Source organism: Strix uralensis, chromosome 6, assembly GCF_047716275.1.
Source record: "Strix uralensis isolate ZFMK-TIS-50842 chromosome 6, bStrUra1, whole genome shotgun sequence".
NCBI lineage: Eukaryota > Metazoa > Chordata > Aves > Strigiformes > Strigidae > Strix > Strix uralensis.
The window spans coordinates 1,419,308-1,435,394 of NC_133977.1; the positions used below are offsets into that span (position 1 = coordinate 1,419,308).

Consider the following 16,087-nt stretch of genomic DNA (forward strand, 5'->3'; position numbering starts at 1 on the left):
GTTCTTGCATGTGTTTGAGGCAGAACCTATGACGTCTTGGGATCCTGCTGTTCTATGGGATGGATTAGACTCCAGTGGCTACCTACCCTACCTTCTGGGATTTTTGCTGAAAAAACCTGATTGGGGGTGGGAACACCCTGCTCTGCTCTTCTTCACGCAGTGAGACCTTGAGACAGAAAACAGTGCACTCTTGTTCCACCCTCCACCACCTGCATGATGGAAAAGGTTCTCATGGTAGTGCCATGTCAAGACCAGCCACCCCTGCAGAACAAGCCTCCCTCTGAAAACAGAGGCAGGATGACAAAAACTACTCTTATCAGTGAGGCTGCAGTCCAGCACTGCTCCTCCACCTCCACCCCTGGTCAGAGACAGGTTATCACCATGCTGCTGCAGAAACGCGGCAGGGCTGAAGCATCTCCTCCCAGACAGGATGAGAAGGCAGCAGCGCTTTGGGCACGCTCCTCCTCTGCAGGTGTCAACAACTTGTCAGCATGGCCCCTGGTCCTGTAGTAAATCCTGGTGGTTTTGCTCCAGCAGGCACCACGAGGGTCATACAGACCAACCTACTGCGTCATGGGGAGAACACCCGGCTATGGATTGCGAGGGGCTTCTCCCTGAAGGGCTCTGCAATGTCTCTCCTGCTCGCCCCATCAGATGTCATATACAGGGATGTATGCAGAGGGCTGGGCTGACGTGGGATTGCTCATAGTAATGATTTATATTGGGCTTCTGCGCCCTCTCTCCCACCCGTTGTTAAATGTCTGTTTAAATACACGAGTTAACCCATCTGCCAACAGTGCTTTGATTAAGGATAAAACTTTAGTCAATGGTGAAAGGTAACTTGAAACGTGCAAAAGGAGGGAAGATGAGGGGAGAAACACGTGTAGCATAATAAGAAGCTGAATTTTGAAGGCTCTGGGATGGCTCCTCTCTATTCCCCATCTTGTTGGCTGCTCCTAGGCAGCAGTGCCCATAGCAACACCGCCTGGTGCAAGCAAGGCTGCAGTGATCCCACTGGCATCCCTATCACAAGAGGGACCTGAATTAAGTTGCCGTCTGCTGCGGCTTTCCCCCCAAACCCAGCTGAGCAGCGCTCGTGCCAAGCATCCCGTTGGGAGGAGGTGAGGGATCTTTCATCCATCAGGGATGCTGAATGAGAGCTACGCCTCTCCTGGCTGTGAATGCAGCAAATCTACAAACCTTCCCCTTTTTTATTAGTAACTTTCCCCATGTAACCACGTTCCTGTGGGTTGGGGTTGAATGAAGAGAAGCTCCTGTTTTAATTTTTGCTGTCAGGAGTAACGGGTAAGTGTAGGAGGAGGAATATTAATCATACCCAGCAGGCATTCTTCAAACTTAGAAACAGCATAAGGAAGGAGCCCAAATGGTTTAAACATTGCGGGGACCATTTGTATGGGAGTCTCATGCTCGAAAACGTGCAGGATACTCTTTTTATTTTTTTTTTTTTACCCCGATTTAGTTTAAAGGGGAAGTCATTGCTCTATCATCTCCTTTCTGCAGTAGGGACCAGGGTCTGCAGCCCTGATTGCCAGTCAGGTCTGTGTTCCCCGGAGAAACCAGGGAGAGGTGTGCAGGGGACATCATCCCTCCTGTTGAAAGCTCCATCACATCAACGGTCTGTGTCTTTTCCTAATTCATTCTCTATCTGTATACAAAAGGGGAGGGAGTATTGTGTTTGTGCTATTCCAAATTTTTGTACTGGTGTTGTAGCAGGTGCAGCTCTGCCACAGGAAAATCAAGCTTTTTGCCTCTTTGGGGTGATGTGAGGGAACATCAGAGGTTCAGAAGGGTCACACCATGGGCTTCTGGGTCCACCCTGTGAAAAGAAGGTTGCTTTAATCTATCTCCTGGGCTTTGAGAGGCCCCCCAAACCTCATCCCCCTGCCGCACAGATGTGCAGACTTGCTCACAGTTTACCCATGACTGAGGACATCAGTCCCCACCGCGTGAGCCTGGGTGAACTGCGGCATCCTTACGCAACTCTTTCCCTTCCCTTTTTACTTTTCTCTACCCCCCCCCCCCCCCCTTTCTTTTTTTTTATACAAGAATCCTCCATATGAAGGGTGTGAAGCTGGCTGACTGCCTCCACTGCCCAGGGCTGTCCATGCTGACCTGGGACTGGCAGCCACCAAGGACAAAACACCCTTACCCAGGTAAGCCAGGGTACAGGGGATCTTCCCTGGGGCAGGGCACAAGGCATTGGGCGCTTCTCCCACCTCCTCTGTTCTGTTTTGTTAATATATCACAGAAGCCTTTCTCAGATCGGCAGGAGGCTACGAGGAGCATCACTGCACTGCTGTGCAAAATTGCTATTCTCTTGCATCTCGCCACTGCTGAAATTGGGTACGAGCATCTGACTGGGAACCAAATTTCCTCTCCATCTCCTTAAGCATACAGAAAAGACTGCTTGACAGATTTCACCGTGCCTCAAACATTGGAGAAAAGAAAAAAACCAAACCAGAAAAAAAGATATGAGTTGTTCACAGAGCTGAAATCCTGCAATGAATTTTCTCAAACAAAACACAGTGGTCCTGGTGCTGAGCCAGTTTGTCTCGCTGGGCTCCCCAGAAGGGCAGACCTCAGATAGGATGCTGGAGAGCTGGGCTTTCCCAGAAAGAGGGTTTCTGCTTTTTGTCAAGGGATCATCAAAACAGATGCGTGAGTGAAGTGTTTTGAGTTTTGAGACAAAACTTCGTTCTCCCAGCTTAACCAGCTTCCTTACAAAATTCCCAGCCCCTTCTGGTAAGGCATCCCAAACACGATGCTTGCGGGAGGCTGCAGCATTCCTCGCTTGCAGAAGCTTGAGGCCTGATTCCACATGTGCAAAATGAGTTTATTCTTCTGAATCGGCTCATGTTCTTTTTCAGCAACACATGGTTTGTTTGGGTAGGGGAATACATCCACTGAGGATGTCAAGAGTCCAACAGTAGAGAAAGGAGAAGAAAAAGCCCTTGTGAAACTTGGACGAGTATGCCCTGGCATCAAGATTCAGAAGAATTGTGGTACCTGGCGTTTGCAAAACTCCCCAAACCTGTTGTTCTGCTCTGAACATATTTCTAAGGGGTTGTGGACCACTGTGCCTGGCTCCAAGTTTTGTTTCCCCCCCCTTCCCCTGCCAGCAGCATTCAGTGTAGCAGCACAAATTGCAGCAAGCTGTAATTTGCCAACAGGGCTGTGTCCCTCAATGAAAGCTTCCCACGTGTCTATTGGAAGATTATCCTATCAAATCCTATGCTGCTCTGAAAGGTACGCATTTAAAACATGACTAACACTGATAGATGCTATTATTCTATTTTATTCTCCAGCTTGTGAGTAATGTCTCATTATAAATGGGGACGCATTCAAAAAAACATCATCTGCCTGCTGGAGCGTGGGCTCCTCCGCACGGGCAGCTCATGGCAGAGGAGCCAGTGCGTGGCAGCACGTGGCTGCGTGCGGGTCGGCAGCATCCCGGGCACCAGCATCCCATGAGTCCTGAGGCGGCCTCGAGCCCTGCTTGCTGCCCAGGCTGGGCTGTAGCTCTGTTTTGGGCTGGGTTTGATGGCCCTCAGCTCCCAATTGTCAGCATGCTGCAGGGACGGTGATCTGCAAGCCCAGGCTTCAGAGATGGCACTGGTGGAAAATGAAGGGTACTGGCAAAGTTTGTGCAGGTTATTGCTGGCAGAGCTGGCAGACTCTTGCCATGAAGGTATTTTATACCCTTCATGAGGTACATGCAACCCTGCTGAATGCTGTACCTTCTCAAAGCGCTGCAGTTACCGATAGCTGAATATCACCCTCTACAACTCCCTGAAAGGAGGGTGCAGAGAGGGGGGATGAGTCTCTTGAGCCAAGGAACAAGCGCCAGGACAAGAGGGAATGGCCTCAAGCTGTGCCAGGGCAGGGTCAGACTGGCTCTTAGGAAGGATTTCTTTGCAGAAGGGGTTGTTGGGCGTTGGAATGGGCTGCCCAGGGCAGGGGGGGAGTCCCCATCCCTGGAGGGGTTGAAGAGTCAGGTTGACCCAGCGCTGAGGGATCTGGTGGAGTTGGGAACGGTCAGTGTGAGGTTCATGGTTGGACTGGAGGAGCTTCAAGATCTTTTCCAACCGAGATGATTCTGTGATTCTGTGATCACAAAACTGAGCTATGGGAAAGTTCATTAAAACAGGGGATAAACAGGCTCCTGCCTGGTTTTTTGGCTCCCCAGCTGGGGATGTCAGTCTGTCTAGGCTGTGCTGCTTCTCTTAATGCCACTGAGATGTAATAGCTCTGTACCTCCTTGTCTAGAAATCATGCCTGATCTCCCACTATAAAGGAATCTTCTTGTGTATAGGGAAGCCAGGTTCCTCTCCCCTATTGGAGATGTCTCTTGTCATCCACCCTCTGTGATCCTTTGCCAGTGGTGCTAAGCACTTGCATTTTTGGGGTCTTCATCACAAGCTGATCTTACTGTTGCATTTTTTGTGTGGGGAGGTCTCAGGTTTTGCAAGCCCCCTGGTCCAGACAGCAGGGCCTCCCTGGCAGCTAGTACAGCCATCACGTCCACGGACTGTTCTGGATCTGCTGGGGCTGCTTTGAACCACTGAGCAAACAAAGTGCCTCCTCTCTAATAAAAGCCTAGATATGTGTCTGCCTGATCAGCATGCCTGGGCTATTGTGTCAGCTCTCCAGGGGATAAAAATATCAGCAAGCAAGCGTGCAGCAGGCTGCAGGCATGTGGTGGGAAGTCTGCCTTTGGAGGTGCCTCTGGGAGCTGGTGGCAGGACCCACTGGCGGTGGCTGTCAGGGCTGGGGAGTTTGGTTTGCAGAAGCTGAGTTCATGGGGGCTGCCGGGAGCGAAACTGCACAGCTCTCGGTTCAGGCTCTCTCCAGGTGTCCATCCTGAGCCTTCAAACCTTCCTCCTAAAAAAGAGATCCCAAAATGCACAGGTGCTCATGGAAATGGTCAGTGCTGGCCAAGTGGCTTGTTTACTTTTTTGAATGCCATCTTGCCCAGCTTTCCAGGATTTGGTGGCGGGTGCTCTGGCTGTGTGTAACCCCGGCTGGAGAGAGGTGGCACCGACCTTCCCTGAGGCTGATGCAACCCGAGTGCCTCGTCCTGTGCTGCTGCCCAGCATCCCTGACCCAGGGTCCTTACCATCTGCCATCCATCCATCCCTGACATCTCTCTTCTGACTCATGCAAAAGAAAATTAGATGTGTTTTATTTTCCAGGCGTTGTTTTTTCCTTCACCTCCTGCTGTGGAGGTTTTGGGGGTTTTTTCTTCTTTTTTGGTTTATATTGTTGGAACATTTATTTCCTCTCCTGTTTTTATTTTGAAAAGGGGAAGAGAGCCCACATCCCCCTGAGGTGTTATTAAGCTGAAAGGCTGGTGATTTGACTGTGAGGCACGCTTGCACCTCCCACACTCGTGCAGTCGGTGACGCACGCTGCAATCAATGGAGAGGGGATGAATAAACCCAGCTTTTGCTCCTCGCCTGCCATCCCCAGAAAGAAGGGGGTGGAGGAGAGAGGGAGGGAAAACTCTGCTCCAGGCATGCAGTTTTAAGAACTGTTTTCTATATAGCCAAGGGATGCTTGCCAAAACATCTCCGTCACATGACAGGTCCTCTTTGTCTCATGGGGTTAGGGCTGCACTGCCATGAAGCTTATGGGACTGCTGCAAGCCTGGCTTTGGTGTCCCTCATCTCATTAGGCTCTTTTCAAGGCAGTTCACTTCAGGGCATGTTGGACTGGTCCATGTGGGCTGTGGCTCTCCTCCACCTCATGCTTCTTGCTGACTCTGGACTTGTAAATGATGGGAAAGGGACCTTCCATCTCTGTGGTGTACAGCTCCTGGCACACTGCTGTGCGGCTCCCAGTGATGCAAGTTTAAGATGTTGAGTTCAAGAACCTGTCTTTTTGCTGTAATGGTCCATGTCGTGGTCTCCAACAGCGTATCCCAGACAAGGCAATTCCTCCCTCTCCTGATGGGGTGTCAGTCCCAGCGGCTCTTGAAGAACAGAAATATATGGTCCTGCATGTGAAATGAGGGTGTGCCTAGGCTGATGGGGGTGGCTGATGATGGTAGTACATTACCTTGGAGGACAGGAGGTGGCAAAGGCTGAACTGCAGGATTTGTGCATCTCCTGCCTGCATGAAAAAAGTCCCCAAAACAAAACAGCAAACTGGCTGTTGGGTACCTGGGACCCACCACGCTGAATAGATGACTTGAAATGGCTGAGCTGGAATCAGATGCTGGGCTCCAAAGGCTTCCTATAGCACAGAGAGGATCAGGACCTCCTCCTCCTTGGAGTGTGTGTTCCAGCCCCAAAGATTCCTCTTGCCTGGGGGAGAGGTATCTGAAACTGAATAATTAAACACTGGCAGTTGTTTTTCTTTTTCTGTCCCCCTCTTGCCTTCCTGCATGTGCAGCATTTCCCTGTGTGACAGTGAGTTGTTCCTTGTGGTGGTGTCGTGCCTGCAGTGGGATGAGAGGACATGAGACCTCTTTCTTCTGGTTCAGGCCATGCAATCCACACATCAGTGGGACAGCACTTCCCTTTGAAAGACATCAGTCCTTTTCTTTTTTTGCTGCCCATGTCAAGTGCTGCATCTTTAGTCCACTTTGGAAAACTCTACCTGTAATGTGCCTCCTGGCAGCTTCTCACTTCCAGAGAGCCCCCTCCAGCAGTGCCCACCCCCATGCCTCAACAGGGGAAGGAAATGGCATTGCAGAGGCTGCCGTCGCTTGTACGAGCAGTCAGTGCCAGCTTTCAGAGCTGTCACGTTAAGGATGCAGCTTGGATGTAGCTGTATCATAGCTGTATGCCCATCACTCACGGGCAAGTGTTTTTATGCCCCATATTTCATGCTTCAGACTATTTTTAATAATTAACACTTTACAACAGAGGAAATGGATAGCAGGCCATCATTTACACACCACATCAATAATAAATAGCGCAGTGCCAAAACACATCAATAACAGCTTGTTTGCCCCCTTCTCATGTTCACAGTGATCCAGTCGTAAGGAGGTAGAGCATGGGCAGGTGCCAGCAGAGATAGATACCTGCTGAGGAAACAGAGCAGGGATAGTGTAGGACAATTCTGTCCTTCAGAAGGCTCAAACTTGGACAAAGCTCTGTGTGCTATGCAGAAGCTACATATGTGCTATTTCCCTCAAGAATACCTTTTTTCTGCTTAATGCAGCATCCCCTGGAAACTGGAAGCTTACTTGAGCAAATGGTTTTTGACCCAAATACAGACCCACGTTCCCCAAGCACCTTCCCATCCTCCTGATGCTGGCACCATCCCGGCTATGAGCTAAGCAGATGCTGAAACATCTGTGCCAACTGCACTGTCGCGGGCTCCCGCGTAGCACGAACTTGGCATGGGGGCAGAGCTCGCTTGGCACCCGCCTGCAGAAGACCACGTTAACTATGGGTGCGTTAAGGAAAATATTTTCTTTCAGATCAGGCGTGCAATGCGTGACCACTGTTAATAGGCATCCAGGTCACAGGATCAGACCAGAGGTATCCAAAGTTAAACTCTAAAACATATATAGCATGGCTGTAGAACAGCTGTTTCACTCTACAAACCTGCTGCTCTGGTACAGCACTACTGATCCATGTAGATACAGACTGTATCTGCCTGAAGTCTCCCTGGTCAGCTCCTCGGCAGAGGAGAAATGGGTTGTATGGAGCATGGGAAATGATTATCTTAGCTCACATATCTGTTAAATCTTGTAGTTCCTCATTTCTTGCGGTCTTTGAACTGGTTTCCAACTTGTTTCTGTGTGGTTGCTGTAAGGGAAGCTTGTGGGTCCATGTGCAATGCTCTGTTATTCTTTATTGCTCATGTAATTTATATCTTTTCTCTGTCCTGCATCAAACCACAAGCATTTTCTGGGCTCCTCTGCTTCTAGCATTGGCCTTGATCAAACATGGTGGCAGTGTACCTGGTGCTGGTTTTCTTCTGCAGTCTGTGAACATCTTCAGGTCTGCCTAAGCTATGCTGCAGGCACCTTTTCCCAGAAGTCAGTACTGAAAACATGATGCTCACTCCAGCTGAGTTGTCTCTCTCCTTCCACATCGGTCACTCTGTGCTTTGACCTTTCTGCATGAGTGGTTGCTCTTGTTCTCCCACCCTGGCTATTTGGAGACATTCCTCTAGAGTTGGACCTCTAGATGTCCATGGCTTTCTCCGTTTGCAGGAATCCTACTCCAAAGCCAACATCTCCAAAGGGATTGTTACAGATTCAAAATTAACTGCGGGTGTTTCCGCTTTGCACCTTGCTAACCTCATTCCTACCTCTTGGCCCAGTAAAGCCCAATACCCCTGCAGCCTTGCTCTGTCCTGGTTACCACTCTAGACCATTCTTACCACAGTTGGCTGCTTCAGGTGTAATCCTGACAATAGCATCCCTTCCCACTCCATTCCCTTTGGCAGGCCTAGCAAATATTTCTGTTCCATACCTCTACTGCTCGTAACCAGTTCTGTATATATTTTGTATTTGGACCCTTCTGCAGTAAGGCTTTTTGAGGAAATCCTTGATGCTGGGGAGTTGGGCTCTCTCTGCTGGCTCTTTTGTTCTGGTTTCTTAGCCCACAAGTTTCACAGAAATGGAAAAGGGGAGCAGAAACTTTCTGAAGAAGGTGGAGATAGCAGGAAGCCAGCGTTTGTGGACTACTCTTTGAGCTGATCTATGTTAATAAGTGCTTGTCCTCGCTGTCAGGCTCCCTAGAGTGACTGCTGTCAGCAAGGCAGCAGCAGGAGACTGTTCTAGGCTTGTAAAATGCAGCAGAGCAGGTGAAGCTGCAGATGGTGCTGCCGTTGCAACCAGGGGATCTCAGACTTCCTTCCTGGCACCGCTGCTGAATCCTGAAATATTCTGCTCATTTTTTCAGGGTCCATGAAGTTTCCATCCCAGGAGACAGACAATTCTTAAAAGCTTCCAGCAAGCTGAGCCTGAGCAGAAAGCTCATGCGTTTTCATGCAAGTGCCTTCTTGCTACTAGTTTCTCTTGCCCCAAACTACATAACCCGCTCTTCCTAACATGGTGTGTTTTCACAGGAGCTGGAACTGGCATGTTCTTGAAGAGAAGAGCACCCTGAAGATCAGTGTGTGACTGGGCTACCTCCTGGCACCTACCGAGACAACCTCTGCTGTGTTACTTGCTCCTTGCAACTCGTAACAACCGCAAGAGACTCTCCAAGCAAATGGTAATTCTGATGGGGGGGTCGGGAAACCCTCTTGTGCTGATGTTGAAATGTTTCACGAGCTCAGTTTGACTTCAGGGAAGCTGTAGGGGAACCCAAGCAGGTTTCCATTGGATGCCTACCGACCTTCTCACTGCTTTTCTTCTTCTGGCTGACCGCTGGGGAGAAGTGAGGACTGCCCCAGCATCTCTTTCCAAAGTGCTCTGCTGCTGGGCAAGGCACTTCTCCTCCTCGAGAGGCAACGCAGTCCTGCTTGGCTGCCTCCCCTTCCACACAGAAGGTTAAAAAAAGAAAATCCAAACCTCAAACCAACCAAAAAACCCCCTTGAAACTAAACTCTACTTCCGACTCCCCTTTGAAAAGGAAGTACTTTTCTTTCCATGTAGCTCTAACAACGACCCTCTTTGCTGCTTGTAATGTTAAACCGCCCTCCTCTGTTGTCTTGTTGAGTCCTTGCAGATTTTAAGCAGTTTGATGTATATTTTAAGGCGCTCTCTGCCATTCCCTTGCCAAGGATATTTTTAAATAGCCATTATTTTGGTCGGACATACGAAAAGCCGAGTTCTTTCTATTGCTGGCTGTGCAAATCCTGTTCCTGAGGCTGTGCTGAAATGGCTGATGCCAGGATGCAGACAACGGTGTTTCTGGCACTGCTGGGAGGCGAAATTGCTCTTGGCAGGAGTAGCTCAGCTGTTTATTTCATCTCTGCTCATGGCAAGGGGTAGATGGGGAAGGGAGGGATTAATGTTTACTACATGGGAGAGAACAAAAGGAGAAAAATTAAGTTTGAGTATTTTGGAAGCACTATAAACAGTGGGGGAAAAAACCATTGACATTACCATTTCAACACACAGTTTAGCTCATTCTTCCCTTTGTCTTTCTAAGGACTCATACCTCCCTATCCCGTGAACCAGTGCAAAATTGCTTGCTACCTGTGAAGCAGCCTGCTTTCCTCACTGTGGAATAGCGGGATTATTTAAGGACGTTACTGGAACTGGGAAAGACTATCCAGCCGGTCAGATGAGGAGAATTTAAATCAGGCTCATAGCAAATGACACTCAGATATGACAAGTTTACTGGGGATACGGCAAGAAAGTTATGATTACACCTTATATAACAAGCTGAGAAGTGACAGTAAGAAACTGTGAGCACATTAAAGACAAAAGCATTATGTGAGCTGGGTGGTCATAAAGATACCGTTCATACCATCTCTTTATAAAAATCATTGTTACCTGTTGGACGGTACTCCAGCTACCAGCGACAGAATTAATTGGACTGGTTTTAAACTAGCATAGATGATCTAGCCATGAATGGTGTCCTAGATTACATCCTGAAATGTCAGCATCATTGATGGCAGCTTCCATCTTCAGGATGTCTTCATGGCAGCCTTATGGATGTGTTATTTTTTCAAGTAATTTCAGATAATAACAGTGTATGAAGTGTTCTGCTGTCAGTAAAATATCAACACAGGCAGCTCTCAGCAGGTATCTGTAATAAAAGAATCAAATGCTAGTAGTTTTAAGAATCTGTGGATTAGGATTTACTGCTGCTTTGGCACTCTAGAAAGAGCGAGTATTAAAACTGCCAGTGCCTGAAAATTCAGGGTGCAAAAGGACCTCAAGGGACTGAGTCAGGAGTGTCTGTGTGCGTGGTGGCATGTACAATTAGCAAGAAACAAGGACCGTGTAAGAGTTAATTGGTATAGGCACTCATCTTTTAAGATCACAAGTGTTTCTGGCCAGAGACTCTGGAAAGAAATAGTAAGAGCTGGTGGCTACGGGCTTAACAGCTCAGCTGAGCAGTGAGGACAATGTTCCCGTGTGCATCCCCTGATTTATCTCTTTCTTATTCTTATCAACTTCCAAAGCGAGATTGACTGCACAGGGGACTCCTGTGGCCAAGCTTCTTGCGTAGGTTGCCTGAGGAAGGAGTTAGGCAGACGACAGCTTTCTCCTATAATTAACTTGCAAGGGAAAGGCAGTTTTTCAGTCCTGCCGGTTGGGACCAGTGAAGGAGACCGGTTTCCTACTGAAAGCACAGTACTGTCAAGGAATAACTGATCACAAGAGAATCCATCTTAAAAAAAAAAGGAAATAAATTAACGGGGAGGGAAGTCAAGATGCTGCTCTGCACCTTTCAGCTTCTAAAGAGGTTTCTCTGCCTCATAGCTCAAGCCCTGGCTCTTGTAACAGCTGCAGTTGCTGCAGCTCTGGGGGATAGGTGGGTTAATTTCCAAGACAGAACCAGAACTGGGGTCACCCAGGTGGGATCAGCACACTCACCACTTGCTGCAGGACAAATTGGTGGTGGTGAGACTGGGCTAGAGGCATGGTTGCAGACAGGCCCTGCCCATCCATACCTTCATATCAGCTGGAGCAGACCTCTGCTCCAGGGTACTGTTCACAGCATGGTGTCAGGACCAGTTTTCAGTCATTTGTCACCAAACTGCATTTCAACTAAGTCTTGCCTCTCCTTCGTTTTGTCCCAGTCCCCTACAAGATGTTTCCCTGTCCCCAAATTCCCAAGCCCTTCTCCTCTCCAGCATAATTTCCTGAACAGCCACAAGCGTACTGCAGCCACTATTTGAGGTAATTTTGATTTGAATTAAATTTGATTTGCTCTCTTGAAGATGGCAAGGGGCACTTCTCTAAAGGATGGATAGTCTTTTTTTTTGTAATTTCTTGGATCCTGTGTTTTGCATAGTAGCATCCTGTGCTGCAGGCAGGGATCACAGAGTTACCTGATAACAGCAACCGACCCATCAGAGGAAATCATTGGGTTAGTTTTGGTTGTAGTGTAATGGTACCGCCTTTCCATCACAAAGAAATATAGTCCTATGATGCTTAACAAAGACTTCTTGTTAGCAATAACTCAGCTGAGTGTAAACAAATCTACTCCATAACACAAGTCAGCTGTTTAAACACAGAACCTAAGGCATAGCAGTAGATCACCAAAATATACAGCAGATATTATCATAATATCATAGAACAGCTTCTCACAGAATTAAAATGATCTTTTGGGGCATTTGGCTATCTTCAGTTCTTGAAGGAAATATTCCCCTAACTGAAATAAATTCAACTATCTGATAACTACAGACAAATGAAGAAATTAGATTGTCTAGTGACACATGGAGAGAAAATAATACAGCCTCTCTGAGAACTTTGTACTGTTGAGCGTGTGAAAATCTAAGGGTAGAAAATCTGATCTTGCTTCAAAAAGTACGTGTTGCTGTGATGCCCAAAAAGGACACAGGTTTTTAAATAATAGGTTTCCTGGGGGTTCCTTTCAGAACCAGCTTTTTAGTGAAATATCTCTTTTGGACTTACAGACCTGTCTGGCAGTGGCTGGGGAGGACTCTGCTGCACAGCAGGGTTGTTTCAATTACTCTTGTTAGCACACAAACGTTTCACTGCTACTCCAGAGACTGAGTCCCACTGCACTCAGCCAGTGGGTTCCTGAGCCTGTTTCTCCTAAATTCAGGAGACCTCTTTTGCTAGAAATCTTTCCTCCTGCTCTTCCAGTATAGGTTGTTACGGACTCATCAGACCATCTCTCCAGCCCGTGACGAGATGAGTTGTTTCAGCCTTGGACTTCAGGGCAGGTTTTCCAGGCTTCAGCTGAGATCTGTGCCTCTTCCCTGAATAGCTGCTTTCCAGATGTGCTTTCTGCACTCTTCCAGCCATGGTCTTGCCAAAGCACTTTGCTGATTTTCTGCTGTGTATGTATCCAAGTACTGAAATGAGCTCTCCATCTCTTCCTGCAGTTCCTGTGCAGCTAGTTATTTGCAGGGACTCTTTGGTTTCAGACCCAAATTAATGCAGTCCCTCGTCCTCAAAATGCAGCGTGTGCTCTTGTTCCTATATGCAGATACTTGCATTTGGTTGTCTTGAAAAATACGTGTTGTTCTGTGGAGCCCAGCTTCCCGTGCTTTCCAGATTGCTCTGCATCGTTTCTGTCTGTCAAGCTTCTTACATTGCACCCAATCAATATGACATCTGAGCCTCACTTGCTGGGGAATGGAAATCATAGTAAATATTTTGTAGTCTGTGCAAAATGAGTTGGCGGTCTCAATTCAGTTGATTTTAGGCAGGTGTTTGCATATATTCCCTGAGACCACTCTTAGATTTGGCACCCGATACTGTGCTTCCTGGTGGGCACTGCGTCAGGATTTGGGGATGGATCCTCTACCTGCAACCCCCCCAGCAAGCTTCCTGGACTCTTCAGCGAGGTGATGCCCATCCCTCAAAGAAACCCATAACCTGATGGGCTCCCTGCCCCCAAGGAGGGCAGCTGGGAGCACAGTACTGTGGCTGGATCGTGACACTTGGGAATGCTGCTGCCCAGGTGCTGGTTATGTTGGGAGTTATGCCGGTGACTTCAAGCACCTGCAACTACTGCCATGGTTAACTTTGTGATTGGATCTAAATGTATTTTATGGATTTACTTGAGGGCTGTGCCAATTTCTGTTGACATCAACGGGAGTCTTTCCATTGACCTCAGTGAGCACTAAATGTATTTCTATACGCCTGTATGTTGTTCCAGGTTTGTTTTCACAAGGAGGAAAATAGTGGAGTCAGGACTGTGTTCAGTGTGGTTAGGTACATTTTTTCTGTAAATAAATGCAACATCCTCTTCCTTGAACTGGTTTTGCAGAGCTCAAGTCTGCTTTTCCAGGCAGCCCTCTACCTCAAGACACACTACTTTTTCCTTCTGTGTTGTGCTCACAGCAGCACCTCTAGCTTTCCAACCTTCAGGTGGGGTTAAGCACCCAGCTCCACCCAAACCAGCATCCCAGATTTTCTAAATGGAGCAATTAGATGGGGCAGGTGCATCCGTCAGGCTCAGCATTGCCTCCAGCCACCCTGGGATCAGAGAGGCTTGGTGGCAATCTGTAATTTCTTTCAGCACGCCTGCATGCTGATTGCAGACGTTGATGCAGTCAAAAGTGTTTCTCCATGAAATGGATGTTCTGGGAAATGTCTGGCAAATGAAAGTTTTTGAATAAAAAAAGTGATGCTTGTGAAATGTGCTGGAAAGTAGCCTCATCCATGACACTGGCTAGTTGGCAAAAAAAGAAGAAGTATAGAAGATTGATTTGTATCCCGCTTCAAAACCACTTTTACTGTATGAAGATCTTATAAAACCTACTGCCTGCACAGTAAGATTGTTCAAATAAGGCTCATGGAGATTCAGGGAACCTCTGCTGCGTGACAGAGCAACCACACCTCAAACCTACAGAAAAAGCAAGTGAGCTGAACGCCTAAGTGGAGATCTCATTCCTTGACAAGGAAGGTGAGCCAGGCCTTCAGTGAATTCAACGGGAGGCTCTTCCCTGCAAGGGAAGAGGCTCCACCGCCGTGGTGGTGGTGGGCAGCAGCGAGATGGCGGCTGTGCCGCTCTGCTCCTGCGAAAGCAGAAGAGAGCGCGTACTGAAATATCCTAGTTAATTCTGGATTGCTAACCTCGGCTAACGTTAGCTTTGTATCTTCTGCTTTCCTGTCCTTTTTTGCTTTTTATTATTTCTAATCTGTGCAAGGACCTTCCCTCTTACCCCATGGCATGTCAGAGCGCTTGGTAAAGGAGAATACTAGAAATGCTTTGGGAAATTCAAGAAGATTAGAGCAACTGTCTCCCTTACCCATATGCTTGCTGACTCCTTCACAGAACCACCATAGTTTGGTGAGGCAAAACCTCCCCTTACAGAAATCATGATGATTCTCCATGGCTATACCCTTATTCACCCATATGTCCTCCCTTTTTAAATGCAAAATTCAAGAACAGGTACTAAGGCAGCTTAGGATGGCAGGTTACAAGCTTGGCTGGTAGTTCAACTATTTCTTCTTTAATTTCCTTTAGAAGACTTTAGAAGATGACTTTGCTGATGAGAAGTAATTGATTCCAGTGACTTGATTATTGTTTGCTTTATTTGTCTAGTCTCTTCCTCAGATACTTCACACACAAGGGTCCTGTCTCCCTCCGATTATCCCCCATCAAGAAGGTTGTTGTGGGAAAAATTCCCCTTGCTCCAAATACTCCTCTTCCCTACCCCAGTCGCATGCTTTAGAAGTTACATCCATGCCTAAATCCTATTGACTTCAGTGTTTTTTTGAAACTATATTTATATGAACTGTTTTGAAAGCACTGGCTCCATTAGAAACGCATGCTAGACATTCTCTCCCAGACTCCTTTCAATGTTTTCCTTCTGTACCAATTATGTCCGGATGCAAAGTTAATCTGTGAAACACAAGAGCAGCTGTAGGGAGGCAGAGCGAAGGCTCAGCTAGCTTTGTGCACTATCTCTGACACTGGCTGGTAGTGGACACTTAATGGAAGGAGCACAAAAACAGGCATTATGCTGGCTCCAGCAAACCCTCCTAGCAAGCTGCAGCTTAACAGCTTACTCAGCTAGAGGTTTTTTTCTCTATTTTTTATGTTTCCTAGATCTTTTTGTTCAGCTTACCTTCCATTATTTTGGCTCACTGCCTTTGGAGCACGCTCACTTTTCTGGCTTCCACAACCGTCTACGGTAGCGAAGCCCACAATTCGCATGAAAAAGTGCTTTGTTTTGGTTTTTAATCTGCATCGTTTTAAGAATGCGCCTCAAACAGTGCTCTTGTACTGTCAGGAGCGATGATGTGTTCACCACCACCACACACCTCCTGATTTGATGGAAAATGTGACGGAGATCCAGAAGTCACCCCTTTTTCAGGCAGAGAAGTAACTGGCCAGACGTAAACTGTAACTTCAGGGGAGCTATTTCTCAAGCCATTTCCTGACAATCCGTCCATCTCTTTGCTCACTGTTTGGGAACGAACTGATGTTTTTGTTGATTTGGATTATCTCTTTCCTGAGTGGTAATAACTAATGGAGGGACTATGGTGAAGTCAGTT

At 47.6% G+C, this 16,087-nt stretch overlaps 1 long non-coding RNA gene across 1 annotated transcript in view; it reads left to right on the top strand.

Annotated features, from left to right (window-relative positions):
* LOC141944921 (uncharacterized) overlaps positions 1 to 16,087 on the top strand; it is a 29,651-nt gene that overhangs the window by 8,822 nt on the left and 4,742 nt on the right. Inside the window, exon 2 of the long non-coding RNA XR_012629366.1 lies at positions 9,052 to 9,200. This is a non-coding gene — a long non-coding RNA (uncharacterized LOC141944921). The remainder of the gene's footprint in view (positions 1 to 9,051; positions 9,201 to 16,087) is intronic.